This window comes from Bidens hawaiensis, unplaced genomic scaffold (genome assembly GCF_021521415.1).
Source record: "Bidens hawaiensis isolate Kalapana, Puna unplaced genomic scaffold, B.hawaiensis_p1.1 tig00027103_1, whole genome shotgun sequence".
Taxonomy (NCBI): Eukaryota; Viridiplantae; Streptophyta; class Magnoliopsida; order Asterales; family Asteraceae; genus Bidens; species Bidens hawaiensis.
In genome coordinates, this window is record NW_027505090.1 from 8,962 (window position 1) to 14,526 (window position 5,565).

Sequence of the window (5,565 nt, forward strand, 5' to 3'; positions counted from 1 at the left end):
GGGCATCAAAGGCTTCATTCCCACAAACAAAGGATCCCTCCACCTTTGCTACCCCTGAAAATTGTCTTAAGGATCATAGATCCTTTATTCTAATTACTATTGTTTATTACAGACCATGATCAAATATCCTTAAAAACATAAACAAGAAAGCAAATGAAAAAATGGGCTCGGGCCTTGTCTTTTCTATCCTTCATTGCATGCTTTCACTGCTTCCCCTTCAACAGCTGCATCCTTCTCCGTGTCCATCCCTTCAGCCTCATGATCTCCATCAGCAGTCTCTGTGCTTTCACCTGCCTCGTCCTCGCCGCCACCCAAGTCTGCCAAGGATTGCTTCCACTGCGCTATGTCCCACGAGGATTTGTCTAAAGCAGGGTCATTAGCCTCATTCACCAATTTGATCATGGCCTGGAGAACTGATTTGGCTGCCCAGATCTTCGCTTCGTTAGTAGCGCGGGTTATCATGTCCTGCATCTGAACCACGACTGTGGATGCATAATCCTCGGCCTGCTTCTTCTCCTTGGTCATCTTAGCTAATGCCTTATCCTTTGCCGCGGCTATGAACCTCATCCCAGATAGGGTTTCCTTGTACTCTTCAACTATCTTCTCGTGGTGGTTCCTAGTAGAGTTTACGGCCTGTACATGAAAACAGGACAAAATTAGAAGAACAATTAATTCATAAATAAAGGCTATCAAGATCAAGGATCCTTACAGCAGTGAGCATCTCGAGAAGCTGTTTCTTGGCATCAAAAGGGTTCTCTGGCTATGAGGTTTTCTTCCTTTTGGAAGCTGCGAACTTGGCTCGGGTTGTGACTAGGCGTGGCTCATGCATCGGGGTGGAGTTCAGAGTCTCTTTCTTCACAAACATGCAGTCGATATCTTCAAGGGAAAACTTGGATGCAGACTTTCCGAACTTCTGGGCACCTACAAACAATGATTCACATACAAATTTTCAATAATTTTCAATTAATATTAAACTTAATTATAAAAATACTTACTTGACATATTGTTGATTGACTCTGAGTTTGATTCTTGAAAAGCTTCTATGAACTTGGCTTGAAAGGTCCTAGTATCAGAATCCAGTGCAAGGAATTTATTGACCCTCTCCTCGACTCCAGGAAGTTCAGCTAATAGGGCAAAGTTATCAACTGTACAAGAAAAGTAAAGCATTAGTCAAAGAATCAAGTATCCTACTGGTGTTACCTAAGGATCCTGGATCCTACACTTCAGTATCCATCTTTTGGGTAAACCAGATGCACCCGGGATTGAGTCCCTTCTTACAAAGAAAAATTGGTTTTTCCAAAATGAACCATTCTGGGTAACCTTTGAAATAGGGATCGGTTGATGGAGTTTTGATTTAAAGACAAAGCGTTTGGAACCATGAGTAGCCAAGGTGTACAGGTAGGATAATTCCGACAAGCTGAACTCAACACCTTCTTCATCGATTATCCTTTCAACGGTACGAAGCACTCTCCACAACATGGGCATAGCCTGGATATAGATGATTCCGGTCAGAGTAAAAAAGCTTTGGGTAAAGCTAGGAAAAGGGTACCGATAGCCTATTAGGAACGATTGGGCTGGAAAGCAAACCCATGTCTTAGTCACGCAGTCGCTGCGAACGGTAGAATCGAAGGATCGGAAAATGGTATTGACTGGAAAAAGTGGTCGGAGGTCATCGATTTCCGGGTCAGTAAACTTGCAAATCTTAGACGATGGAGTAACAAGTAAACCTTGTGGTCGGAGTTCATGGGGTTCGATTGGCCTGAAGAAGAAGAAGAAGAAGAGACATAAACAATCGACATTATTACGAAAAAGAAAATAAAAAGAGAAGAAAGAAGGATACCTGCTAGACTGTTGGATGTGTGGTTATAAGGAGTACAACGATCACATATATAGGCGTCTAAAAATAATAAGGGTTAGCGATAATAATCACATCTAACACATGTCTATTCGTATTATCTTTTGCAGGGAGTTCAAAATTCAAATGACAGCCGTTACCCATAAACACCCGCCATTTTTGGGGGCAATTGTTAGGTCACGATTAATTAGTACTGAGGATGTGTTATTCTCAAAGATGTGCCTGGATCAATTATCCTACTTAAGAGTTCCGAATTTATGTCAGGATCAAGGATCCTCAGTAATTAGTATTACTAACGATTGTTTGCCATGTGTAGGTTAATACTGGATAGGTATAACGGCTGGAAGACCTAGTCTACCTAATTACTCGCTACTGAAATCATTCAGCACGTGGTCAAAGAGTTGGAACGGCTAGTGGGAGAGTGGCGCAAAGATAGGAGTAGTTGTTATTTCTATTTTTTGTATATAATTGAGGTGATGATCAGATAGTTAGACACAACACGTTCATTGAACAATACTTAGAATTCTCTCTAGCAATCTACACACACACGTAGAAATCATTGTATTACTGAACAGTATCTCCAACCTTTCCAACACCCTTTTTTATTAATAAAGTGGTGATAGACGATTTGTCATCACCCGGGGTTTTTGTGCCGGCGATCCGACCAAGATCAAGGGTTTTTCCTCGCAAAAAATCACTGTGTTCTTACTTTCATTCATTTCATAATCATTGTTATCGTTCAAGCACTAAACCTCACTTTACAAATTTGGTTACATTATCCTTGAGTGATTTTTGACCAAAACACACACAATGTTTTGTGTTTCGATTTAATGTATTGCGAGTTTTATATAGTCAATCGGATCCAGTTGTTAATAGTTTTTATCATACTTTGAACGAAATCAAATTCCTGACAATATAGACTAAAGAAGTCGGGTCCTTACAGTGTCTTATACTGACTTTCGATTGCTTATTTTGTAGTTTTTGCGATTCGAATCTTCTAAAATTATCTTTTTATATGATTCTAATATTCTACAATACATTTTGAATATTATTATATATTCTAATATTTTTGATTGTTTTCTGGCCCGCCACCCGAGGTCATTCCACGTAGTGTTCGTTATTTTACGAAATTTGAACTCTTTGTTGACTTTACAAAATCCTGGATCTTAGTAAGGAATGTTTTATTCATTAAATAACCATTTATCTCTTAATCACTAATACATTAGCTGTAAATTTTTGCCAAGTTTTACAGGTGAAGGGAAGCTTAAGCAATTGCTAAGACCCTTCATAACGTAAAAGTGAATTTTAACCACTTGGTTGCGTGGAATGTTCTAAAAAGTCATCCAATCAATCAACTGGTGCAACGTGAGGATCTCGACACTGGCGCTTCAGATGTTCAGATTTATTTTCTTTAAATAAAACTAGTATTCGTACCCCGCCTGTTGCGGCGGGACACGTTAAATGCATTATATGTATTACCAACAAATTCAAGTTGTAATCCGACTTTTTACCAATAAAATACAAATTCCAAGTTGAAATCCGACCCGTTTCCAACAAAATACAAATGCAAATCCAGATTATTTACACTATTAACGAAATGATAAAAAAAAAAGTCAGCGCCCCGAACCTTTAAAACTTTATATAGCAAACGAAACTGGACCATCAAATATAAACTTTACCACTTACAATTTGCACTATGTGACCTCCAATACTTTTAACCAGTACACTCTTCTCTCGTAAAAAAAAACTGAACTCGAAAACAAATCCGATCCCTTCTAACTCAATGATCATGCAAGCAAGTGTTTGGTACACCCATATCAACAAATCAAACTTAACTGCAGGGTTGAGTAATTGTGAGTCAAACTGTGAATGAAAACTTTTAAAAAATAATCAAGTACTCGAAAGGACCAAACTACCCCTAGTTGTAAAGGGGACCTGTTACAATTTGATGAATATCCTTAACAAAACTATGTAAAATATAAAACATAGATAGACCAAAAGAGAATTAAAAATCATGTTACAAATTTGATGAATATCCTTAACAAAACTATGTAAAATATAAAGCATAGATAGACCAAAAGAGAATTAAAAATCCTGCTACATCCAAATTGACCAAAATGCCCATGCTATATCAAACATTTTTTTAGGTAAATGAACGAACATGAACACCATATTTAGTTCATACATTTATGTTCATGAACGTTAGCTTATGTTTGTTCATTTTTGTTTCTTCGTTTAACCCGTTTAACCATGTGAATTTTTAAAACAAATTAATTCGTTCATTTACATTCATGAATGTTTGCTAATTGTTTGCTTATATTTGTTCATTTATTTTCGCATTAACATGGAACAAACATGATAAAATATCTCATAACAACTACATGTCATTCACAATAATGCGTAAACACTAACACAATCATTTTAATATGTAAATGAAACTAGTATTCATACCCGCGCGCTTTGCGCGCAAGAATAATAAAAAAAAAAAAGAAAACGTAGTGAATTTTGGTAACATGGGACAATACTATAAAAAGCTTTATACAACATCCAAAGTATACAAATTACAAAATATGAAAAGATATGAATACCAAATATGTTTTTGTATGTTGATAAATCTGCTCATTGCGTGGTGACTTGTGGTCCAGCTTTTGTATGTATATAAATCTTACTATTCATCTAATGAAATAGCTTTTCTGTACATAGTTGAAACTAAAATAAAAAAAATGATATCCTAACTTTTGTGAATTAAAGATACCATATTTAACATCATTGAGATGAGTAGCACTTGAAACACTATTCAAACATCACCATTGCAAAATCCCCTTTTCCGGTGGTAACATTCAATTCATTCGCAAACTTAAAATTATGTAAAAATAATATGTAACAACACTTAACAGCTTAACTAACATAATAAAAGCAAAATCTAAATTATATAAATACCTCGTCAGCAAGTTTTGAAAGGTGAATGATTTTATACTACCTGCATATGGTAGATGTTCATGCGACGGTGTATAAAATTATCCGTAAATTAATAAGCAAAATGGATGAAAGTGGTCATGATAGTAAACATTCACGAATAACCTGAATAGGACCAGTAATTACTACACGAAGTTGACTCGATTCATAGGCTCTTCTAGATTCAGGCGTCTGTCAGCCTGTTGCATCATAATAGGATAACATGTTAGTATCAAATCTATAAGAGAGGAACAATTGAACATTATTATTTTGCTTAACAAAGATTAAATCCTTACCATTTGCTAGAAAAAGGTATGGGATACTCAGGCTATATGCAAGACATAAATTTAATCCACAGGCCAATTTGAAATCCATGGGTATATAGTTACAATACAACATTAAGTCTTACCAGAATCAGGATATCAAATGCAGTTCCAAACAAAGGTCTGTCACAATCAAATTGACTTCCATGAGAAAAAAAGACCTACGGGTTCACCCGAACATGACAAAATTCTCTATCCAAAGACAGGCCCGTTGTGCTGCAGTCGGGTAAGCATTCAGGAATCAGAAGAATTTTGTGTCTCTGGATGGTCAACGCAGATACGCCGTCGTCGCTTGACTGCACCTTCTTCGATTATCAACTTTCCTTACCGGTCGTTATCACGTATCAGTCATGTAGGGTGTCGGTGTATCTACTCCAAAATTAAACACAACCTGCAAGATAAAAATAATAATTACATTCAGAAATACTACTA

At 36.5% G+C, this 5,565-nt stretch overlaps 1 long non-coding RNA gene across 1 annotated transcript; it reads right to left on the reverse strand.

Moving 5' to 3' along the window:
* Positions 1-4,373: 4,373 nt before the first annotated feature.
* Positions 4,374-5,275, reverse strand: LOC143610607 (uncharacterized). Its single transcript, XR_013149622.1, has 3 exons — positions 5,107-5,275; positions 4,937-5,010; positions 4,374-4,835 (listed from the first exon to the last, which is right to left on the reverse strand). It is a non-coding gene; the product is annotated as an uncharacterized LOC143610607 (long non-coding RNA).
* Positions 5,276-5,565: the final 290 nt, after the last annotated feature.